We start from the raw sequence: 25,199 nt of genomic DNA on the forward strand, positions 1-25,199 counted from the left end.
CTGGACAGTAACATCATCTCGGTGCCCGCCACAGTGTCTAGGGGAAGACGACTGGGAGAGGGACGGCACAAAGGACTCGCGTGCAAGTCTGTGAAAAAGGAATAAAGGTGTCTCGAATGTGAGGGGCACCGGTGATGCTCACGGGGTTACTCAGATTATTTGGGAGAGTTGGGTCCATCCATCGCAACTGCGGGCCTAAGAGCCAGGTGGCTCGTGAAGGTCAGGGTCTAGGTTCCTGCCGGGCAATGTCACCATGAGGAGGTGTTGGGTGGGGGGCTGGAGGCCCGGCCTCATCTGGGGGCTTGGGTCTCTTCATGCAGCAGCTCTGAACCTTTCTGCAGTCACCTTCCAGGCCTGTCACACTCTCCACGTGTGACTTTCTGGGCACGAGTGGGGCACCACATCCCTATGTCTACCGTTCCAGAGAGCAAATCCACGGACATAAGTGAGAAAAATAGGATTAAAGCTCTAAGTCTTAAGCCAGCTCTGGTGTTTAAAATAAGCAAAAAAAAATGATTCCCCGTGTGCATTTCCTTGATCAGTGTTATTAACTACCTGCAACCACTCCTCCCTAGAGATGTCCACACCCACTAGTGGTTTGGGAGCCCAGGGGACTTCCCCACTCACTGAGCTGCTCTCCTAACCCACTCCAAGCACAACTAAGCGACCCCCATCCCCCACTAATGCTCTAACCTTAGGAAATTCTCGTGGGCATGAATTCCACAGGCTTTCACTTGGGCTCACCCAGGCTGCCACACAGCGTGGCCTCACTCTCACGCTGCGGGCCCCAGCCCCACAGCTTCACCCTGAGCTCAGTACGGATGCAGAAACTCGGGCCTGATGAATCAGAATCCACACTGAACAGGTTTTATCAAGATCCCCCGATGGCTGTTGTGCACGGTCAAGTCTGAGGGCGACCACACTGAGACATCGCATCCTACCTCCCCCACCACCTGGTAGAAAAGTGGAGGAGCATCCACTCCGAGGCCTGGGCCGATCAAAACAGCTTCCGCCAGTGGCAGCCATCCCCATGCTGTGGGGGGGTTGGGGGGTGAGGGACACACAAGGAGTTGCTACAGTGTGCAAAGTGCACCTAAATTTAGAGATACTGAGGGATGCCTAGATAGCTCGGTCGGTTAAGCAACTGCTTTCAGCTCAGGTCACGATCCTGCGGGTCCTGGGAACGAGTCCGCATCAGGATCCTTGCTCAGCAAGGAGCCTGCTTCTCCCTCTGCCTGCCGCTCCCCCTACTTGTGCTCTCTCTCTCGCTCTCTCTGACAAATAAAATCTTTTTAAAAATAAAATAATAAAAAAAAATCTGGGGACACTGAGATGAATTCTAAGAAGACACCCCATCAGTCCTGAGATCCTGGAATCCTGGGTTTAGTAACAGGCAGACACTGGCAGAATGATGACCGGAGCTAACACTGGCTGCCCCCTTACTATAAGACAGGCCCTGTTTTAAAATCAAGATGTTCTACATGTGATTTCTATAATTTCACATAGCAACCTTTTGAGGCTAGGTTATCATTATGCCCATTTTACAGGTAAGGCCACTAAGGCACAGACAGGTCAAATGATTTGCTTCACACATGGCATGGACAACTGCCAGGTGAGAGCACCTCAGGAGGGAGCTGGGGGAACACTGTCCCCACCCCAGGCGTTTCCTCTGAAGCAAGGACACGTTCACGGTGATCACCTGTTTTCATTTGCCCACGACTGGGAGGGTTTCCTGGAGGTGAGAACTTCAGCGTTAAAACAGAGAGCATCTTGGGCAAGTTGGTTATCCTAGGGTACCCGAGGCCAAGACCTCATTTCCCACAGAAGAACGACGCGAGAGAAATAAAAGGAAAGAAAAGGAAATGTAGTGAGAAGCCGTGAGACTATAGAATTCCAGCGCTGGATCTCTGAATCAGAGTCTGGGCAAGCTGTTTCTATGGGAGGAGCCCCACAGCCTGCCCGCTGGACTCCAGACAGGGCACAGTCTGCAGCTATGGCCTGGTCTCCCTGCTCCTCCGATGGCTGTCCTCTGCCTTGCTGACTTCCCCGTCCCTCCTGCCTAGCTGCCAGGACATGAAACAGAGCCTGTTGCTGGGGCGTGGGACAGCGTCAGTGTCCCGAGAAAAGAAAAGCAGATAAAAATACTGCCTTGTGTCTCCCTTGTCAAGGTCACCCTACACCCACATGGGCGTCTCTCCATCAGCTCTATTTTCTGCTGTACTGCCAGCCAGTTCTGTGAACCTTGTTTCTTTTGAGCCCCTGGGAAAGTTGTTTGATTGGTTCAGGTTTCATTTAGCCTGAGAGCCATTTATGATTTCCATTATAAAATACAAAGAGCACACTCAGCGTGCGTGCGTGTGTGTGTGTGTGTGTGTGATCTTTCAGAAATAATTTTTCAAAGTGGTTCCCCAACCCAAACTGGATACAGCTGGCGAGGAAGCCCTAGGGGCAAAGTCAGGCTTAGAGAGAAGAATGCAGACTCCTCCACACACCTGCCTGAGGCCTCTGGGAGGTCTGGAAGAGCACCTTTTCTCAGGTAAGGGAAGGCAGTTGTCTCACGCCCTTTGCAGAGATCCATGCATTGGGATTTCCCTGCCTTTTGGGGGTGGTGGTGGTGAGAGTTGGGGGAGGGGCTGTTCTGGTCTCAGTTTCCACATCTGTAAAATGGGACTTGCCCCAGCCTACCACCAAACATCTCTGGGGCTGAGAGGCAGGTCTCTAAGTGCTCCCTCCATCCTTCCTAAGAAGTCAGCTCCTATAGGTCTTTGCTGATTAACCTTATTAGTCTTGGACTGGAGAATTGCACGGTCTTAGAGCAGAAGGAGAAGAGGAAAAGGCAGAATCCATCCCAATAGCCTCATTTCTCAGAAGAAGAAACTAGCCAGCCCCGTGTCCAGCAGCCCTTTCGCTCCCAGACGTCCGTGAGTCAGTGGCATTGCTCTGGGATCCTAAGACGCTGTGTATTCTCTTTTCAAGGAAACTGAGCTCCTGGCCCGAACCATTTCTCTTCTCAGCCCCCACAGCAGTGTGGACACTGCGGCCTTCACTCCTGCTGCTGGCTGCCAAAGGCAGAGGCAGCACAAGGACTAGGCGAGCTTTTTCTCTGCACAGCAAGGAAGATGAGTAAGGAGATCAGAGAGGTGAACCTCCGCTTTCCTCCTCCATCTCTCCTTGCTGAGCCAATAACCAATCCCCGAGCAGCCCATGTGGAGAAAAACAGCTCTTCATGTGAGTTCAGGGAAGGCCATCCATTTGCTACAACCTTGAAAAAAATAAAAATAAAAATAAAGCATTTCTCTCACCAGTGGCCCAGGAAGGCTGGCTGTTTGGGCCTCCTTTGAACAGGCACAGGCAAAGCGCTAGGTCACGGGAGGACCTTGGTAACCAATTTGCAAACATCTAGCTTTGCGCATGGAAACTCAACCAGGCTAGCACCTCTCTTCCTCAGAACCGTGACAGCACGGCCTGACCCACATACCCAGCGTGATCCCAGTTCTCCCCAGCACTCAATAAACGACTCTCCAGAGGTTTACTCCCATTACAGCCATTCCTCATAACTCTTGGGGAAGCAACAGAATACTAGCGAATCCTGGCCACATTCATTTGTAGAACTATCTACGCCATAGTTTTGTAATGTGATTATGTCTCTCTGCCTTTATGTGATTATATAGCCTTTCACAAATCGTTCTCTCTTTTGTTCATCCATCCATCCACCCATCCACCCTTCCATCCAACAGGAGAAGTTGGCATCTACTCCATGCTGAGTAACGTCTAAGCCAAAGTCAATGGGACATTTTCCAAGCTTTAAAATTCCCTGCCTTTACGCAGTCTCTGTCAAGCAGGGAGGTGTAGGCCGGGGTGGTGTTCAGCGGAAAAAAAGAAAAAGGTCGGGGTGGGAGGGACTATGTTAAAACCTAAGCTGTTGTTAACTAGTTATTTATTCCTTCTGAGCCTGTTTCAACAGTTCCAAAGAGTGACTGTGGGAAGCATTGTCCTGATGTATATAGTAAATGTATATAGGTACAGAATCTGGGCTTGGCACAGAAAAGGTACTTAGTAACTGTTAGGTTAAAGAGAGTGACCCAATATTATGCTGAGCGAAATAAGTCAACCAGAGAAAGACATTATCATACGATCTCCCTGATATGAGGAAGTTGAGAGGCAATGGCGGGGGTGGGGGTAGGAAAGGAATAAATGAAACAAGATGGGATCGGGAGGGAGACAAACCATAAGAGACTCTTAATCTCACAAAACAAACTGAGGGTTGCCTGAGGGAGGGGGGTTGGGAGAGGGGGGTGGGGTTATGGACATTGGGGAGGGTATGTGCTATGGTGGGTGCTGTGAAGTGTGTAAACCTGGCGATTCACAGACCTGTACCCCTGGGGCTAATAATACATTATATGTCAGTTTAAAAAATTTAAAATTAAAAAAAAAAAAAAAGAGTGACCCAAGAATTGAGCACGTTCCTCCACACTCTATTGTCCTAACACCTCACCAACCCGTCAATATCCCTTCGTGTTTAGTTTGCTTCCCAGGACAGTGTGCTTTTGGTTTTAATCCGCTGGTGAGCCAGCCCTGTCTTTATTCGGACTGATGGGCTGCACCATTCTGAGACTATGATCTGTATCGAAGTCAGCCGGGAAGCTCCTGGAGCTTGGGGAGGATGGATACGTAAAGTCTTGTTAATAAATAAACACACAGACATCAAGGCCACCGGCTGGGCTGTCGGCTGGCTGTCGTCGTAACAAGACTTTATGCCTTCCTGGCTCCTGTCATCTTCGGGACTGAAAGCACTTAATGAATTCTTCTTGCTTGCAGTCCTCCAGGAGAAGGACAACGAGTGTCTCCGAAGAGCAGTCAGGGTCACCAGCATGAGGTCAGGGACTCTTGGGAACGCTGCTGAAACCAGACCCCTAGAGCAGCTTTGTACGTCGTTTGAGTCTCGTCATAAAAGTCCTAATTGTGTATTAGAAGATTTTTTAAAGTGGGTAAGTCAAATTCCCCTGCGACTCCGTCCGCCGGGAGATAAGCGCTGGTGACACTATGTCATCCCGCCCCCCCCAACGCATGTACACGCACACACGCATGTACACACATACACTCACACCATTTTATAATTTAGCAACAGATTGTGAATATCTTCTCATGTAAAACGTTTCTACATCATTTTATGTGGCTGCTGGTTTGCTGGAGAAATCCCTCCTTATTTGAAACAGTGAGGTTGATAGGAATTGCTTTCACTGTGAGAACCATCGAGCATTTTTCTGCTTTTGGATTTTGCCCAGAGGTGGAGTGGGATGAGGACACCCAGGAGCCCTTGTGGGGAACCTCCAGGGACACACAAGAGGAGGGGAACACACAGAGGCCATCGGCACTTCCAGGCTTTGCAAGGACCCTCTGGCAGCAAGACAGGAGCAGGTGCCCTGTAGGTGATGACAGCAGAGACCCCACACCTCCATCCACCTCTGTGTTCACCTTACAATCAGTTGCCCTTTGAGACCCAAAGGTTGCATTTACTGCCATGGTCTGGCCCTTGCCTGCCCCTCCAGCCTCCTCCCCCACCTGTCTCTGCCCTGCCATGCCATGTGGATGCTCTGGGTCTCTGCTGGGTTGTGCCAGGCCCAGCCTGCCCCTTCTCCTCCATGTCACCTGATGAACTGATTTTTTTTTTTTTTTATCAATCAGTTAATGTGTCACTTCCTCCAGTTTTCCCTGACCCTCCCCATCTCCCGGGCCAGATTAGCTCCCTCTTCACAGGACATCTCGAGTCTGAGAGCATTATGTCCATGTCCCTACTAGACTTGGAGCTGCCTGGGTCAGTGTCTTACACGTTGGGCAGACAGTGGGTACCTAATAAATGTTACTGAAGAAGGTAAAGGTGGTCCCAGTACCCAAAGCCTTGGATATGACCAGTATTGCCAACCCTTAGGTATGACCTTGGGCATGACCAAACCCTTGGGTATGACCAATACCCGTACTGCCAACCCTTGGGTATGATCATAACATTTGAGACATCATGAATGAGGGGGGCAAACCTCAAATCCATCTGTATCTCTCTCCATCTCCACTGCCGAGCTCCAGGCTACCCCCAGCCTCCTGCCTGGCCCATTCAGTCCTTTTCCAACTGTCTGCCACTCAGCAGACAGACGACCTCTCTCACACATCAGTCCGTGTGAATCTCTTTCTTTCTTATAACACAGCACAAATATTTGGATTACTCCTACAACAGCACCATTTACAAGGCCCTGCATAACCCAGCCCCTACCCACTTCTCCAGTCTCAGCTTGTACCTCTTCTCCCTTTGGTCTCTAGGCCCCGGCCAACAAGTCTTCTTTCTGTTCTTCAAATAGCCAAGGCCCTTTGTGGTGTTGGGATCTTCTCTTGCCAGGAACGTTCAGTCCGTCATTCCTCATGGGACTGGCTCCTTCTCATCCCACAGGCTTCTGCTTTACGGCTACTTCCCTCGGGAGGCCTTGCTTCAGAACTGCACCTAAAATAAATCTCCTTTCATTCTCTAGGAGGGCACATGTTCATTTTTTTTTCCAGAGCATCTTTATACTTAGTAATTGCATTTTTATTTTTGTGATCAGTTGTTTGAGAATACTTTCTATTCTCTCTGTGGGGGAGGGGGTATTTTGTCCCCCATGGGGACATTTGGCAAGGTCTGCACATGCATTGTCACCACTGGGAGAGGGCGCTGCTCACTAGCATCTAGTGTGTAGAAGCCACGGACCGCCAAAGCCCGAACAAGACACAGAACAGCCGCCCACGGTGAAGGACTGTCTCCAGGGATTCAACTGACAGGCCCTGCTCAAGACTGTAGGTCCCCCGAAGCCAGGGAGGGACCCCGCCTGCCTCATCCACCATTTTATCTCCAGCACCCGGCTCAGTGCCTGACACACAGCGAACCCCCAGAGAGAGCTGGATGGAAAAACAGGTGGTGAAGGAGGGTCACGAGAACGCCTGGTGGGGCACTTGGGGACCAGTCCGAAGTGATACCACCACAGCCCGGGGGCCGGCAAGAGGCAGTCCCTGCCGTGCCGGGCATGATCCCCTCAGTGGCTGGACTGTGGGGGGAGTCTGGGTGTCCTAAGGGAGGGGCTGGAGCAGCCCCAGAGGGGGGGATTCAAGGAACCCCAGGAAGCCGCCATTCGCAATATGACAAGAAAGTATATAAACACTGTGGCACCCTGCACCGCCCTCCCACGTCACACCACCTTAACCTCAGCCCTGGACGTAGGGATGGGTGTCCAGAAGGCCAGGGACCCCTGGGCGGTGGCTTATAAGGTGAAGAGAGGAAAGGGGCAAGAAGGAACCGGTACTGAGGTCTCTGAAGACCCAGAATCTCTGTGCCTTTCACACTTACACTCACCGAGTGAGGGAAGGGGTGAGGTGGAGGGGGTCTAATCGGACGCGGAGAGAAAGCCGAAGTGGGGGAGGGGAGCATTAGCGTGTTTCTTCTTTCTGTTGTTCGTCTCCTAAACCACTAAAATCCTGTTTCCAAGAAACTGCAGCTTTTTCTCCGCAAATACTGTGGGGAAATACCTCGATTTAGAGTCTAAAGAATCCGGAAGATGGAGTTAGCCTGTGTCCGCCAGTGAGGACGCATTTGGAGAGATGATCGGGTTGAGGAAAGCTCTGAAATCCCAGTAAGAATTCTCTCCCAGAGCAGATCGGCGTGTTCTCAGAGCAAGGCTTTGTTCATAGAGACAGAAAGGGAACAAAAGGCTACAAGAAGACTTCTTGTAGCTCCCACTATGACCTTTCGATTAACAAGGTATCAAGAATCCAGTAACAATAGCAACATCCAGGAGCCCGCATCACCAGGGCTCGGAGATGCCAACGGCAGGTTCCTGCGCTTCTCGCTGGTTCCAACACCTTCTCAGTCCGAGGGGAGCTTCTGCCGAGCAGCGGGGCTAAACAGCTCTGTTCGCAGAGTCTGGAGGCTCGAGAGGATGATGGTTTTTAGCACCCACATACCCCTGAGATACTCTCACCACCTGTAGGACTTGTGGATTTCATGCCACTGCCTCGATTCTAACGTGCTCAAAAACCTTAGCGCGCTCCTCCAAATTCTCCCCCAAACAGCTGTCGACACAATCACCACTATTCTGTTGTCTGGGCTCAAAAACTTGAAGTCATGGATGCTAACACATCCATTCCCCTTAGGGATTGTTCCAAACCTTCCCCCTTCTCCTCATGGCCCCCACAGACTCCCATCCTTCTCACATAACCTTGTCTACATCATGGAGGGTACTGATGCCACCAAGTGCGAACCTTGGTCTTCCGGCCCCCATCCCTAACCTAACCCAAAGTCTTATCCAGGGTTATGCCAATGCTCGTCCTCGTCCTCTGTGTCTAAAGGCTGAAAACTTCCTCCCTCCTGGTCAGTCCATCCCCCTACCTGGGGTCCAGATCCCACCTCCCCCCTCTCCTTCTAGTCTAGGCTCCACTGAACATTCTCTCTGCCTCTACCTACCCCACTTCCCCTCTTGGTAGTATCACCCTGGCCCACACACATAATCGAGTTTCTTCCACTCTGAACAACAACCCATTGTTTCTCCTCACACCCCCCTCTCACTGTTATCCCAACTGCCTCTTCTCTTTCCCAGCAAAGCTAGGAATAAAAGTCTACACTTGGTGCCTTCACACCCTCACAATAATCATCCAGATACTGTGCATTTCTCTGCCCTTCACAGCAAAATTTCTCAAATGTTTGTATATACTTCCATGTCTATTTTCTCAGAACTTATTCATTGTGAATTCACTGGAATCTGGCTTCCAACTCCCACCCACTACTTGGAAATCACTTCTGACAAAGGTCTTCAATGACCTCCGTGTTGCCCCTCGCAGAGAGTCTACCACTGACTACCCACACCTCCTTGAAGCCTCATCCCTTAACTCTTCTCCTCACTAACCACTCGTAATACTACCTCTCCTGGTTCAACTCATGCAACCCTGACTATTCCCTCATAGACTATCACCTCTAGACCACTCCCCTCATAAACATGAGTCTTTCCCCAGGCCCCATCCGTGCTCCCCCATGCCTGTCCAGGATCAACTCCCAGAGCTATGTCGCTAGGCTGAACTCTCTTGGGTTTCCAGCTTGCGCCTCCAAATGGCTCCTAGACACTACATCCTTAGCTCTCCCATTGTTAATTCGAATGGTCTCGAACAGACCTCATCATTTTATCTGCTCTTTGCCCACTTTTCCTCCAGCATTCCTCCTCCTAGTAAATGGTACCACCATCCACCCAGTCCCCAAGCCCAGTAACCTGTGAGTCATTCAGTCTCCTCCCTCCATCTCTCCCCTCAAATCCACTCAGCTACTAAATCTTATCCACTTCATCCCTTAAATGTTTCAAGGGTATATCCCTTCCCCATCCTTCTATTACCATTGTCTCCATTTGACTCATTAACTTTTTCCCCTTTGCTAAAACACTGACCCACTCAGTACACTCACATCAACAAAGGCAACTGAATTCTGCATCTACCTCCACCTAAATAAGGCTGCGAACTCACCATTCTCCAGTCTTCACCTCCCCTCCAAGTCTCTCCCCTGTTGTACTCCCTGCCTCTCAGAATGGCACCACGGCTCCCCAGGACTCCTCCCCCCATTCAAAAATCTGAAGGTCACTTTGGATTCCTTACTCTCTCTTTTCCATCCCTCTCAACTCTTGACCATACAGGGGCAATACGCCTGTCTGTACCCAACCACCTACCCTTAATAAGCCAGACAAGGCCAGTATTGCTTACTGTTCTCAGTGTACTAGTCTGGCTTTTCTATTTAGACTATGAGATCTTTGAGGGCATGGACCAGGTCTGGTATTTTTTCAGATTCCTCCAATGTGCCCAGCATAGCACTGGGTACAGAGTTTGCCCAACAGAGAAGAGAGTCGGTGATGAAAGCCGTCTGCCAAGAGCAGCCTGCTGTTGAAATATCAGCCCCCTGAGATGAATGGCGCTATTGGCCTGACTCCTCTGCCGCAGCGAGAGAACATGCCTGAGATCAGCGAGACCTCAGCAAAGAGGTTGGAAATGATTCTCTGAGACATCTGGGAAAGAGATTCCACCAAGGACAACATCACGGACTGTCGAGTCATCATGTGGACTCAGCTGATTTCTGAGGTTTTGAACCTGAGGGTCCCCATCTGTAGGCTGTATAGTGGTACTCCAGTGGTACTCAGTGACCCAAAGGCTTGGAATTACATCCCACCTGTTTTGTGGTGGCCACTTCCCCTTGGAAATAAGCAACAGTTCAATCTTTTCAGGAGTCTAGTCTGTCTTCCAGAATTAGAGTCTAGAGTGTTTCATTTCCTTTGAGGTCCATGATATTTTATTATTCTTTACCATATCCCTCTCCCCATCACTGCCTCTCCTTCACTCACTGAGGACTCTAGCAATTGTTTCCCTTTCATCTGAGGTTCCACCATCATCCTTCTAATATACTAATATATTCCAATATATACAGATAGCCTCTCTAACACCCCAGCCTCTATTTCCACGACTTCCATAATGCCAGTGGCTTTTAGTTTCATTTCACTCATCCACTACATGACCCCACCTTGGACCCATGTCACTGAAACTGCCGTTAGGTCAACCCTCACCTAGACCATGACCACTGTCTCCTGACCAATGAGTGTGCTGCTGTCCAGAAGTCTGTAGTGGCTCTACATCTACAAGTTCAAATCCAGGTCCTTAGGCCAGGATGCAGAACACCAGCCTGCTGTCGGGTCTCACCTCATTCCTGCCACCTGGCATTTCCTGTTCTGACTTCGGACAAAATCCATTTTCCATTCCCCCGACCCCCACCATCTCCTGACCCCTACTGGGCCTAAGTGGGCCTCGAAGGCCCAGAAGACTTCCCTTCGTGTCTGCAAGGAAGTTCCCTCCTTGTCTCTTTCCCTTCTGGCCCACACAGATGTTAATCTTCACATTCTAGCTCAAACACCACCTCCTCTGGGAAGCCTTCCCTGCCTAGTCCGGGCACATCTAGGGGCTCTTTTTTCTGTGCTCCCCAACACGTGATGCTGTCATTACAACTTTTATCTGGTCAAATGACTATCACAAGGGCAGGAACCATTCCTATTCATCTCTGTATCTCGGCCCGGGGTGCAGACCTGTTTCAAAGTTGCTTTCACTAGATGTTATAAAAGACATGAAGGAGTGACTTCAGTAGATGCCCTGTCCTCTGTAGATCAATGAGGTCAGAGGAGATTGGGTTCTTGAATTAATTGAACCTCTTCACTCTTCACCCTGGCCCAGTGCCCTGCCCATATGCTTGACTCTCCTAATAGAATCTGCCCTGGCTAAGCACCACGTACAAATAAATCCTTCAGCATTAAGTAGCAAAAAAAGCTTCTGACTGCTTAGAGAAGAAAGAGACTGGTGCTTCACAGATAGGAAGGGAGACAGGCGGCATATGGAGAGAGGTCTATCTGATTTTTAGGTACTAAATACCCAGGAGTGTTGATGACTATTTCATACTACAATCAAGTCTGTGTTCAGCCCTGTACTAGCCACTGATGGTAAGAAGAAAAGTTCAAACAGCAGCATACGTCTGCTGATCACCTTCTACGTGCCAGGCACCAGCCCGTGGAGTCGGCATCCTGGTGACCATTCCCATTTCACAGGTAAGAAAACGGGCTCGATGTCACACGGCTGATAAATGCTCCAACCATATCATCTCTCACTAGTTTCTTCACCCTGTCCCTTCGCTGTCCTCATCACCCTCAGTTGAAAATAAACTTCTTCCTCCGCCCTGCCTCCCCACGAGCCCCCCTCCTGCTCTGCATCAGACGGCAATGTTCTCACCTTCCAACACCTCATACAAACTCACATCTGTCCTCATCCTACCCTCCTTCAGTCCAGTTGTCCGAAAGAATGACCCCTCGCCATCCTAAGGCCTATCCTTCCACCCTCACGTTTGAGGCTGTCCGTCCATGTTCTTAGAAACCTCATATTAGGGCGCCTGGGTGCGGCTCAGAGGGTTAAGCCTCTGCCTTTGGCTCAGGTCATGGTCCCAGGGTCCTGGGATCGAGCCCCACATCGGGCTCTCTGCTCAGCAGGGAGCCTGCTTCTCCCTCTCTCTCTGCCTGCTGCCCTGCCAACTTGTGATCTCTGTCTGTCAAATAAATAAATAAATAAAAAGGAAAAAGAAAGAAACCTCACATTATGACTCATCCTTCCTTGAACCTATTACTTTTCAATTCGAATGGATCTTTCCCATTGACACTTAGAGGTGCTCAACTCTCTCCCATTAAAACAGAACAAAACCACCCTGTCTCTTCAATGATCACGGACAAACCTCTGGAAAGACTCACTTATGCGTTCTGGGTCCACTTGGTCCTCCAACAACCACAGTCTGGCTCTAGCCCATCACATCCCATCGCTCTTGTTTAAATCACCCGTGACCTCTGTTTCTGAAACCAATGGAAGTTTATTGGTCCCCATTGTCATTGTCAGGGACTTCCCTGCAGCCCCTATGCTTCCTCTTCTCCTATTTGGGCAACACTCTGCCCTTGGCTGTCATGACATTTCCCCCTCCTGGCTTTCCTTCTGTCTCTCTAGATCATCCTTCTCTGCTTACCTTCTAGGCTCATTCTAACTCAAAGTCAATGCCAGGCCTTCCCTTCCACGACCATCCTTCCTCCCTCGGCAGCCTCATCCACGCCATGGTTTCCTTTAGCCCTGGGTGTTGATGACTTACGGGGCACATCTCCTGTCCAGACCTCTCCTTCTCCAAATTCCTGTCCCTATAGCCCCTGGCTTCTCGACCTCTGCACTCTTACGGTTCAAAGGGTCCTCACGTACAACATGGCGGGACTGAACTTGGGACGTTTGACAGTTTCCCGTCGCAGGGATCTGCACCTCCATCTACTGCTACAAAGCTGGTCCCTAGGGCTCATCCCCAATACCTCCCTCTCACTTCACACATCCAAACCATCACGTTCTGTCCATCTGATCTTCTAAACCGCTCCAATCTATCTACTTCTTCCTACCCCGCAATAAATGTCCCAGCATGGAAAACCGTCTCCCTATAGGTCTCCCTGAATCTTCCGCTGGCCACCTCGAATCTACTCCCCACACTCTACAGTCACAGTGATCTTAGTCACAATGATCCTTCTGAAATGGGACATCTGGCTGTGTCACCCTCCTGCTTAAGTACTTCAGTGACTACCTATCACTTTAGAATCAACATCAGAGTCCCTCCTGTGGCTGCTAAGACTCCCTCCTGCCTCTCCTGCTCAGCTCACGTGCTTCTCCCTCTCCTTCTCTGCACCCCAGTCCGCTGGCCTTGGGCATCTCCAAATGCCATGCCTGCTCTAGCCATGACCCTCTCCCATTCCTGGAATATCCTTTCTCAGCTCCCATACTCCCCGCAGCAACTCTGCTCCTACTCACTCTCCAGGTCCCGGCTGAACCATCATTTTCTGAGGGTGATTTCCCAGGTCCTCCCCGAGGGGTCCGGACCTCCTGTTAAACACCCTTATCATGCCCTGGGCCTCTACTTTTATAAGTGTCATTTTACATTTACTCGTGACAGATTTGTTTCCTCAAATGACTTCAAGTTCCATGAAGGCTGGGGCTTTGACTGCACTGTTTTCCCCCCTCCACCCTGTATCCCCCGTGACATTCAATGAATACTTGCTTGACATCATGAAGACACGACCCAATTCTATCCAGCTTCTGGCCTCATTACTCTTCTGAAATTGCCCTTGCTAAAGTCATCAACAACCTTCAAATTGCCAGAACTGTACGACTGTGGATCCCTGGTGTTCTACCAGCTGGACCAAGGGTTTCCAGCACTAAAATAGAACCTTGGCAGTCTTTCCCCAGTTCATAGAAAAAAAAAAAAAAAAAGGAACTGACAGACTATCCTCAATTTAAAGCTTTTGTTTCATAAAGTTTTCTTTCTCAAAACTTGATGTCTGCTAGTCTATGTCTGTGGGCAAATGTAGCAGGAGATGCTTTCTGATATAGCTCAAAATTATATATTCAGCCATTTCAAAATTTTATGGTATTCTCCAGAAAGCACCATGATTCCCGTGGGTTTCACAACATGAACAAGTGTTTGAGACCCACTAGCCAAATCCAAAGAGACATTTTTAGCCCTCTGGGCTCTCGATCTATATCTGTTTGTTTATCAGGTTGTATAACTCTTGTATCTGTTCTGTTTATCAGGCTGCTTATTCTTTTTAGCAACTAGCATTTACTGAGCACATACTATGTTTTCCCACCGTCCTTCGTTGCTATTCTTACTGTGGCATTTATCAGCTTCTGTAATCTCTCCCACGTACTGCAAGCTCCTGGAAGCTGCAGAGACATGCTTTCTCTTTTCTCTGTCTCTCTCTCCCTCTCTCTCTCCCCCTCAGCTAGGCCAGCACATGGCTCAGGAACAAGAATCATCTTTTTTGCACGTAGGAATAAATGAACGAGTGAATCCAGGGGTGAATGAACAGCCAAACAAAATGGTGGGGCACAGCTTGAATCCCCATTCCTGAGGCTCAGCTGTCTCTCCACGGGGAAGCTCACTGTCATGCAGCGGTCCCATACAACAGAAATGTCCATTTCACACAGGTAAGCTACCATCCGTTGTTACTGTAACAAGTAAAATGAATCTGATGTAAACTTAATATAGTTTTATAGTCTTGAGCTTGTGGAAGTCACTTCTATTATCTATCCATCACCAAGCCCTGTTGATTTTACCACCCAAAAAAAAAACAAAACAAAACAAAACAAAACAGTGATTGCCTATCTTCTGGAGATATAGACAGTTTTACTCTAAGGATCTGAAAATACCATGTATTATGTCTGCAGCAGAATTTGAGTAAATATTGGCATTACTGATATTAATGTATCTTTAAACGCCCCACAGCCTATCAAAACCCATTCTCTCCATTCTCTTGGCTTCTTCTGCCCCTTCTCCCGAGGTTGTCTATCAAAATTTAATTAACCTTCAAGGCCCAGCTCAAAAATCACCTCCTTCAGAAAGACTTCAACAGTCTGCTGGAATTACGGGGCCAGCCCCAGGTTCACTTGAGCTCTACTGCACATGACCGTAAGTCATTTGTGGCTCTACTTAGCCCTTCTTTCTTTAGTCTGCAGGGTCCAGCTGCTGATGTGAATGGTCCTTCCCACACTGCTCTGTGGGCAGCTCGAGCCCAGGGACCACGACTCGTTCATCTTTCTGTCTTCCCAGTGCCTTGAACAATACTCATATTCCGAACTGAAATATGTTAGACTACTCTTTTGCTATGCTACGTAAACCACCATTTTTGTGTGTCATAAGGTGACTTTTTTTCCCTAAATAGTTGGGGCATCCGGTTTTGCCCCAACCCCCCGGCCGTGGCAAGGTTCTAGCAGCCCTAGCTGAGAGCCCCATCCAGCTTCTTGCTCTCACCCCCATGAGCCATAGCAGAACATAGAAGAAACAGCTGTCCTTGCTCTAAAATTCATTTGGGGAAAAATTCAAGCTGTTACCTTTTGAAGTGGAATGGGAGTCAGAGGTGAGCCCTAGCCAGTGAGCTGTGTGGGAGGAGAAAGGTTTGCAGTGAGCCAGGCCCGTGGCTCTCAGACTGGTTTTGTCAAACAGCAGGCAGCCTCCCAGCACAGACCTGGGCCTCGGGGGCCACCCTGCCCACCTTCTTCCGTGGGTCCCTTGGGTGGTGGAACAGACACAGGGCCTTCCGAGCATCTCGATGCCACTAACATCTGGAGCAAAGCAGAGACAACCCCTCCTTTTCCCCCTCTTCCATCCCACAGGAGATCACGCTCACCCCAGCCCTAATGCACACGCCACAGAGACAGGAGCAGGGAAGATGGAAATTCAACCTAAGAACACTGACTGCTTTGTCCCTGAACTGTGCCTTGTACAAACCTCTCCAGACTGCAAACATTCTAGCTCATCCATCAAAGTGTATAATGCTCAGCCACACGCTGTTAGAACCCAAAGTGAGTCTCCGAGCACCTGTGATGCTCCTGTGCCCCTGCTTCAGGTCACCGTACCGAGAAGGAAAGTTATTGGACGAAGAGCAGAAAGGTGCTGCTTGATGGCAGAGAGCCTGGGCTCTCCCACATACGTGATCGGGATATTAAATGAGATGATGTAGGCAGAGTGCTTAGCAGAGTAGCTAGAACTTAGCTCTTAAGGAAGGCTCCCCCCTAACTGTGCTGGAAGGCCTGCCCCCATGCCCTTCATGCACCTAGAAGCTTCCAGGATGGGTGAGGATCAGCAGAAGGGAAATCCTGGGGAAAGGGAGTGCTGAGCTGGCCATCTATGCTGATGGGAGTTTCCCAAGGGGGTGTTCCAGAACACACTGATGGATGCCTCCACAGCTGTGTCGATAACCCTCCTTCCTCCTCTGGGACAATCTGGCCCTAGACACCAGAGCAATTTTCAAAACTTTTCTTTCAAGCGTATCTCTCCTCCTCTCCTTTCAGAAGCCCAATTGTAACACCAGAAATAGACCTACTGACCTTGCTCATGAGCAGACACGTGCTGCCCAGGGGCTGGCAGTGTCTCCTCGATAAGGGAATTCTCTGCCTCCTCTCTCATAACATAGACATTAGCGTTTTAGAAACCCTCTATACGTATTTTCCACCTAGCCATGTATCTTAGAAACCATTCCCTATCAATTATAGAGAAACTTCCTAAGTCTTTTTTTTTTTCTTTTTTAAATAGTAGGACAGTATTCAACTACCTGGAGGTACCATGAGATTAAAAAAAAAAAAAAAAACAGTCCCTCTTGGACATGCACGTAAATTGTTCTTTCAAATGATGCTATACTGTGCGTCTGTCTTTGTCCCCAGAGCCAATACAAGGGCAAGCTCAGTTCCTAAAAATGGAGTCACTGGGTCTGACGGTGGGCACTTATAATTTTGGGAGAGGTTTCTAAAACACTCTCCAAAGAAGTTGTACCCATTTTCTCTTCCAACAGTAACACAGGAAAGGGACTGTTTCTCCAGGATTTCATCAGCAGTTTATCAGCCTTTTGGATGCTCATTGAAAGTAAATTGCAGTTTACACTTTACCTTTTAAAGAATCGATCTTCTGTGTACAGTTAAACCCCTGAGTCCTCGAGGGAATGAAGAGCATGTAGTTTTGTTTTGTTTGTTTTTTTTTTTTTTTTTTTACCAGGCCAGCACTTTCCCTAAAGCCCAACAGGACCCCAGCATCCCATCCCATGGCTCCTGATTTTCAGCTTCCACACCCGACTCTGTCCTTAACAGGAGGAGACCAGCATTGTGGAAGGAGCAGGGCCTTTGGAACTGGGAGATCCGGCTTCACGCAGCAGCTCTGCCACTGACTTGGCTTGATGCTCTTAGCAAATAATTTAACTTCTCCCCAACTCCGTCTCCTCTGCCTGAAATACGGAGATAATCATATTGATTTTTCAAAGCCTTGTGTCTGGCACGGAGAAGGGACTTAATAAGTAGCAGCAGTTTTCATTAGTGTTAATGATCATCAGGCTGAATTTGAGACCTCAGGGCACTTTTCACAATTGACAATACCTGGAATGGCCCAGCCAGGGCCTTTCTGTTAAGAAGCCACCCAGACGACTCCCAAGTTCTGCTCCGATCCATCCCAGCCTCCTTCCAGAGTTACCGAGAGAGGCCACTACAATCCCACCCCGGGGCCTCTGGGTGAGGGTGGGCGTTTCCTGGGGCCCAATGGCTCTGTTGTTGCCAGAGCTTGTCTGCACTCAGCCACAAATCTCTGGGCCAAGAGGAGCTCATTTCCAATTACAGACCCGTCTGCTGGAGACAAAACAGAGTTCCTTGAGCAAAGTAGGAGGGACTTGCTCTCATCAGCCCTGGAGCCCATTCAGCTTTTCCTCAGCAATTTTTGATAAGGGCACTAAAGGCAAATTTCTAGTTCTGGCAAGAATGCCAAGGATGCCCACCACTGAGGTTTCTCTGTGTGTGTGACACAGATATCCTCCCCCCAGCCCAAAGGACTTCAGAGGCTTTTCTCATTCACACTTGGTCTTCTCTCATTTCATCCCCCAGGTGGCAGAAATTATAGCCATGCTCCTCATGAGGGGGGGACTGTGAGGAGGGGGCTGCGATCCCCCACCACTGGTCCACCCCCCCTGCCCACTCCACCCCCCACCATCTCTACATGCTGGTTTAGATCCTCGCGGGCACTGCAGCTGGAACCACTGGAGAGAGGTCTGAGAAATTACCGTCGCTCTCCGAGAATACACCTCTGCTCTTTCTTCCCCTTCATCGGCCTCTGTCAGTTTAAAGGAAAGGGGCAGGAGCTGCATAGACTCCCGAGTACTTCAGGAATACAGAAAGGAAGCTTCCTCCCCCGCCCCCACCTCGCCCCAGGAAGACTCCAGATCCCAGCGAAGCTCAGGCAAAGTGCTGTTGCCAGACCTGAAGTCTCCCCCCGCCCCCCTCCCGTTTGTCTCTCACGCGGTATAAAACGTGGGTCCGGCTCCGCCACTGGAGGACCCGACACAGGGCACAGAGATACGACCGCGTAGACGTCAACCCCTGCCAGTTACTCTGGACCCCCAGCCTTGCGGGTGAGAACCCCCAGCTCCATCCGGGTCCTCCGGCCAGGCCACGAGTGTGGCCCCGGGATGAAGGAGGGTCCGGGGCTGGGCAGACTGGAAAGAACCGGAGAAAGTGCCTCCGCTGACTGCGGGGGGAGGGGGGCTGCCTGCCCCCCACCCTCCACTCTCCGCCTCAAACTTGCTAGAAAGAGCAAACTTTCAGGGCCCCACAATTCCACCCAGAGAAAAGGGATGCCCAAGTGTGACAGAAAAGCACGTGTGGTGTATGTAACCCAGGGACACCGACAGGGAAGACAGATCTCCACCCCTGCGCTCCCCGGTCGCCTTAGGCAGCGCAGAGACCGAGGAAGCCACCCAGGCAGGACGTCTCCCGGGAGCCGCTCCGGGCGCTCTCTCCAGGCCACCCAGCCAGACGGGTGATGGGGACGGGAGCACTGCCTTGCCCTGCTTCTATTTGGGCCAAACCCTCCTCCGGGCCGCTGAGCGAAGCTTCGATGTGGCCCGGCGCCCCCAGCGAAGCCCTCGGCGCCCCGCCCGGGGGAGAGCGGTGAGAGACGCCGCCTCCGGCCTCGGGAGCGAGCGGACAGCGACCCGGGTGAGAGTCCGGTTTCTCCGTCCCTCAGGCAGACGTCGGCTCCGGTTGCCTTGGAGATGGCGACCCTGAGCCGCGAACGCACCTCCGCCCTCCTTCCGTGGTCAAACTTCAGCAAAATCCCCAGCAAACCGCACCCAGGTTGCAAGGCTGGCGCTCCGAGGCACCCGGACGCACGGACCGACGGCGGTGGCGCTGCCCGCGGACCCTGCACCCACCCGCCGTAGTGCTCAGCCCCGGCCCCGCTCACTCACGCGCGCCGGACGGTCCCGCCGAGTGTGCAGCGTCGCGAGCCGAGGCCGCCGCATGCTCCCGGGAGGTCGTGGGCGCCCGGGCGCAGCAGCCTCGTCCGTGTGCGCACCGGCCAGGGGAAGGCGCTCGCGGAGCGGGAGCGGGCGGCAGCGGCGCAGGCGGGGACAGGAGCCCCGCAAGTCCGGCCCGGAGGCGGAGACAGCGCGCCCAGCGGCTTGGCCACGAGGCCGGAGACGTCCACCCCCACCCCCTCGAAGCACGCGGCTGCAGATGTGGAGCCGGAGAGCCGAGCGCCGACCCAGACCCGGCCCGGCCCGGTCACGGTCAAGATAGGGGCGTGCGGGGAAGGCGGCCCCGGGGCTCGCTGCCGCCGGTACTAAGGCGCCCTCGGAAGTACGCCCGGGCCCGACACTTCCCCGCGCGGAGCCCGGCACCCCGCGGGATCCTCGGCCCGCCCCCGCTCCGCTCCCTCCCTCCTTTTCTTCCTTGCGGAAGCCTCGGCTCCAAGAGCGCCCTAACCCGTTACCGCGGCTGAGCAGCTTCGCTCCGGCGGCCGCTCCAGGTTCGGCTGGCACCGGGTCTGCGCGCGTCCTTCCGAGCGCCCGGGCCTGGGGCTGCCGGAGCGACGCTCCTCTGCGTTCCCCGGCGCTCCGAGCACTGGCCCCGCACGGAGCCGAGAACCTCATCGCCCCTCCAGGTGGCCGGGGCTGGGGGCAGGTACCGAGCCACCTGATTGGCGCTGGCCCCAGTCCTGGGAGAATCCCCCACCCGAGAGGCCGCTTGCACCAAGGCGAAGGGAAGGGACAAAACGGCGCAGGCTGGTGCCTTCCAACGACTCCCTTAGCTCCGCAGTCTTTTCGCCTAAGAAATGTGAGTTCAGGAGTCGGCCCCCTAAGAACTTCGCGAGCCACAGCTCAAGTCTAGCAGGGAAAATCCTGCAAGAATGATTGTTTTAAGGAACAGGGATTGTCGCTGTCCCCTGGACTTTGCCTGGAGAGCCTCCCGAAAGGCTCCTCTGTTTCCCTATTTCTGGCCAGCGCTGGTCCCTGGAAGTCCAGTCACACCTGGATGTCCCCGCGGTGGAGGGACACCGCGTCCTTGTAGCGGGGCAGGGAGGGAGTAAATGCAAATTAGAATTATGACGGCGAGATCTAGCAGGAAAAGGCATGAAAGGAGACGCAATGTCGTCCTCTTCCCCCAACATGAGGAGAAAACGTTAACAGTGCTCTAGATTTCTTCTCTGAAATCACCATCCTGTAATGTTTTCAAGCTCTACAAGTTGCTTATGTGCTATACCCCCCCCCCCCAAACCGTAAATTCTGACATCAGTCTGCTTGGAGAACATGGCGGGGCGAAATGGAAAGAAACTGTCACTTTTTCGCATCTCCAAAGCATCTCATTATGGAACTTTTGCCTGTTCTGGTGTGTTCATTTCCCGCCCCCCACCTCCCCGACCCTACTCGTCAGGCTTGGACTAAAGACAGGGGAAGAGGGAGGGAAGGAGGGAGAGGGTCACCCAAGTTAATGCTTAAGGTCGGGGGCGGGGCGGGTGGGCTGTTCTTATCAAATATGTTTTCCTCTTCATACTCTGGACAGTCTGGAGGATTCAAAGCAAACATGAACATTTTATTAATTTCTGGAGAGAAGGAAAAACACTGGTCCCTCAGTCCAGGTCCAACTTGTAAAGGGGAGGAGTAAGAAATTTAGCAACCTTTATTATTCAACTTGAAGCAACCTTTATTATTCCTAAAGCACTCTGAAAAATATGCATCTATCCAAAGGCAAGCTACACACCCAATGGGTCCAGCAGGCTTCCTGTTGCTTCCAACACTCCACGTTTTTCCTCTTTCTCTTTACAGGTTTCAGGTTTGATCTCGGATCATCACGCGCTGCCTTTTCTCACACAGCCAAACCTCACACCTACATTCTTTCCTCGTCTCAATTCTTCTCAAAGGCAAAGCTGCAATATAAAGAGATGTGTTATTTTCTTAGGCACAATTACACAGAGAGAGAAAGAAGCCAGGTGCAGCCTGAGCCACCATCATAAATCAAACCTGTGTACTCAGCCAGGTCACTGACCTCACCCTACCACTGGCCCCATTCCTCTTCCTAAATCCTTCCCTTCCACTAAAGCAACAGCCATCCTGACTTCACGGTAGTTACCTCATGTATGTCTGCCCAAACACGGTTGTGTTTGCTTAGTTTTGTACTTTATGTAAATGATAGAGCGTGAATTATTTTTTTTTAAGATTTTATTTATTTGACAGAGAGAGAGAGATCACAAGAAGGCAGAGAGGCAGGCAGCGGGTCGGGGGCGGGGGGGAAGCAGGCTCACCGCTGAGCAGAGAGCCCGATGCGGGACTCGATCCCAGGACCCTGAGATCATGACCTGAGCTGAAGGCAGAGGTTTTAACCCACTGAGCCACCCAGGCACCCCTAGAGCATGAATTCTTTGTGTGTATCTGGCCTCCTCTTTCATTTGGTTGTGTTTGTGAGGTCATCCATTTTTGTTGTATGTTGTTCTCGTTGGGGCTATCACAAATAACACTGCTAACCGCATTCTTGTACGCATCTCCTGGTGTGCAGAAGCAAACTTCTCTTTAAAGTATACACCTTGCAGGGGAATTGCTGGGCCACAGGCTATGCCCATATTTAACTTCATTAGATAATGCCAAGTTGTTTACCAAAGTGGTCATAAAATTCACACTTCCACCAAATATGTATTTTGCAGTCACTCTACATTCTTACCCAGACATCTTGTTAGACTTCTTAATTTTTGTCAATCTGGTGGCTATGTAATGATATCAAACCTGTGATCTTCATTTCATATCCCTAATTACCAATAAGATGGTGCACATTTTTATGTACTTAGAGCCTATTTGAATTTTCTGTTTTGTGAAGTGCCTGTATAAATCTTTACCCATTTTTCTACTGAGTCATCAGATTTTTTTTTCTTGTTGATCCATAAAGGTTCTTTGTATATTCTAGCTATATAGAATGTCGCTTTGTCACTTATAGATTGCAAATATCTTCTCCCCTTCATTAATCTTCATCTTTTGATCAGGAATAATTTTTTAAAGGGGAATTTTCATTGTGAGATCACTATAAATTCAGAAGTAATTTTAAGAAACTATGCAAGGGTCCTAGGTACCCTCACCCAGTTCCCTGCATTGCTACCATCTTGCAAAACTATATCACACCCAGGAAACTGACATTTCCAGAGTCAGAACATTTCTATCAACACAAGAATCCCTCAGGTTTCCTTTTAATAGCCACACCCACTTCCCCCTCCCCAGCCCTAACCCCTAGAAACCACTGGTCTGTTTACCATTTCTAAAACTGTGATTTCAAGAATAGTAAGTAAATGAAATAATACGGTATGTAAGCTTTTTTTTTCCCCCACTCAGCATAATTCTTCGGGGATTGATCCAGGTTTATTAATTGGATGGTATGGATGTACCAAGACTTGTTTAACCATTCATTCACTCACTGAAAGACATCTGGGTTTGCTTTTTTTCCCAGTTTTGAGCAGTTATAAATCAAGCTGCTATAAATATTTGTGTGCAGGTTTTGGTATGAACGTGAGTTTTCATGTCTCTGGGGTGAATGTCCAGAAGTGCAGTTGCTGTACTGTGTGGTAGTTGCACACTTCCTTTATAAAAGAGATTGCCAACCTGTTTTCCAGAGTGCCTTTTTGGACTCACACTGGCAATATATGAGGTACCCAGTTTTTCCACATCCTTGCCAGCATTTGGTGTTGTCACTGTTTTTAAAAATTTAATCCATCTTCATAAATGTATAGTGATAATCTCACTGTGGTTGTAATTTCCATTCCCCTAATGACTAATAATGTTGAACATCTTTTCATGTACTTACTTGGCATCTGTATTTCCAAATGTGCTCTCTTTGGGGAAATGTCTGTTGATGCCTTTTGGACATTTTCTTTTTCTTTTTTCTTTTTTTTTTTTTAGATTTTTGTTTATTCATTTGACAGACAGAGATCACAAGTGGGCAGAGAGGCAGGCAGAGAGAGAGGAGGAAGCAGGCTCCCTGCCGAGCAGAGAGCCTGATGTGGGGCTCAATCCCAGGACCCTGAGATCATGACCTGAGCTGAAGGCAGAGGCTTAACCCACTGAGCCACCCAGGTGCCTTCTTCTGGACATTTTCTAATTAGATTGTTTGTTCTTTTACTCCTGAGTTTTGATAATTCTTTACATATTTTAGATCCTAGTTATTGGGTTTTGTTCTTGTTTTTTTATTTTGTTTTTTGTTTTTATTTAGAGAGAAAGTGTGACGAGCAGGAGGAGGGGCAGAGGGATGGGGAGAATCCTAAGCAGGGTCCACACTCAGCCCAGAGCCTGAGGCTAGGCTCCAGGAGGCGCTCAATTTCACAACCCTGAGATCATAACCTGAACCAAAATCAAGTGTCTGATGCTTAATGAACTGAGCCACCCAGGCACCTGGAGATCCTAATTTTTTTTTTTAAGATTTTATTTATTTCTTTGACAGAGAGAGAGATCACAAGTAGGCAGAGAGGCAGGCAGAGAGAGGGGGGAAGCAGGCTCCCCACTGAGGAGAGAGCCCAATGAGGGGCTCTATCCCAGGACCCTGAGATCGTGACCTGGGCCGAAGGGAGAGGCTTAACCCACTGAGCCACCCAGGAGCCCCGATCCTAGTCTTTTTGCAGATACATGGTTTGTAAATATTTTCTCCCATTCTGTAGATTGTCTTTCATCCTCTTTACATGGATTTTGCAGAGGACTTTGTAAATTTTGATAAGGTCCAGTTTTTCAGTGTTTCTTACTATGGGTCATGGAATTTCTGTCAAGTCTAAGAACTCTCTGCTTAGCCCTACATCCCAAAGATTTTCTTCCATTTTTTTTCTCTTTCATGTTTTACCTTTAAGTCTGTGACCTGAGTTAATTTTAATAAAAGATGTGAGATTTTGGTTGAGTTTTTTTTCTTGCCTCAGTATGTCCAATTGCTTTAACACCATTTGTTTAAAAACTCTGTCTTCCGTTGACTTGCCTTTACACCTTTGTCAAGAACTTGTTAGCATACTTGTGTGAGTCTATTTCTGGATTCTCTTTTCTGTTCTGTTGATCTATTTCCTCCACCCAATACCAGGTTGAAACTGAGCAGACTGATTGGCCCATGTTATTCTTCCTATTCACAATTGTTTTAGGTCAGGATGACTGGGTGACTCAGTCATTAAGCATCTGCCTTCGGCTCAGGTCATGATCCCAGGGTCCTGGGAATAAGCCCCTCATCGGGCTCTCTGCTCAGCGGGGAGCCTGCTTCTCCCTCTCCCTCTGCCTGCTGCTGTCCCTGCTTGTGCTCTGTCAAATAAACAAATAAAAATATTTAAAAATAAATAAAATATTTAAAATATTGTTTTAGGCCTTCTAGTTCCTCTGCCTTTCCATTTATACTTTAGAATAATCTTCTCTATATCTACAAGAGCCTTGCCAGCATTTTGATATTATGGAGAAATATTGAGCCTTTCATCATTAAATATAAATTAGCTGTAGATATCACGTTAACAATTTTTTCCTTCTAACTGTAGGTATCAATTTGACAAAATTTTCGTCTATTCCTATTTTTGTGAAAATGTTTGTGATAAATGGGTGTGGAATTTTGTTGAGTGCTTTTCCATTAGGTTATAGAAGCATGTGATTTTTCTTTTTTAGCCTGTTAATATGGTGGATGTGTCCATTGCTTTTTGAAAATTAAACCAGCCTTGCATCCCTGGAATAAAGCCTTCTTGGTCATGGTATATAATTCTTTTTATGTATTGCTAAATTCTATTTGCTAACATTTTGTTGAGC

The 25,199-nt window shown here is 49.6% G+C and overlaps 1 protein-coding gene across 6 annotated transcripts in view; it reads right to left on the minus strand.

The window, feature by feature from the left end:
• Positions 1-20,016, minus strand: part of FAM163A (family with sequence similarity 163 member A) — a 74,850-nt gene extending 54,834 nt beyond the window's left edge. For 2 of the 6 annotated variants that reach the window (XM_047705773.1, XM_047705776.1), the window contains exons 1-2: positions 19,374-19,502; positions 6,291-6,490 (exon numbers count right to left, since the gene is read on the minus strand). The gene's annotated coding sequence lies outside the window, so the exon portion shown is untranslated. Of the gene's footprint in view, positions 1-6,290; positions 6,491-19,373; positions 19,503-19,897 lie in introns of those variants that run through there. The other 4 variants (XM_047705774.1, XM_047705777.1, XM_047705775.1 and 1 more) reach the window with 3 other exon arrangements.
• Positions 20,017-25,199: the final 5,183 nt, after the last annotated feature.

The sequence above is a fragment of the Lutra lutra genome, chromosome 15 (assembly GCF_902655055.1).
Source record: "Lutra lutra chromosome 15, mLutLut1.2, whole genome shotgun sequence".
Taxonomy (NCBI): domain Eukaryota; kingdom Metazoa; phylum Chordata; class Mammalia; order Carnivora; family Mustelidae; genus Lutra; species Lutra lutra.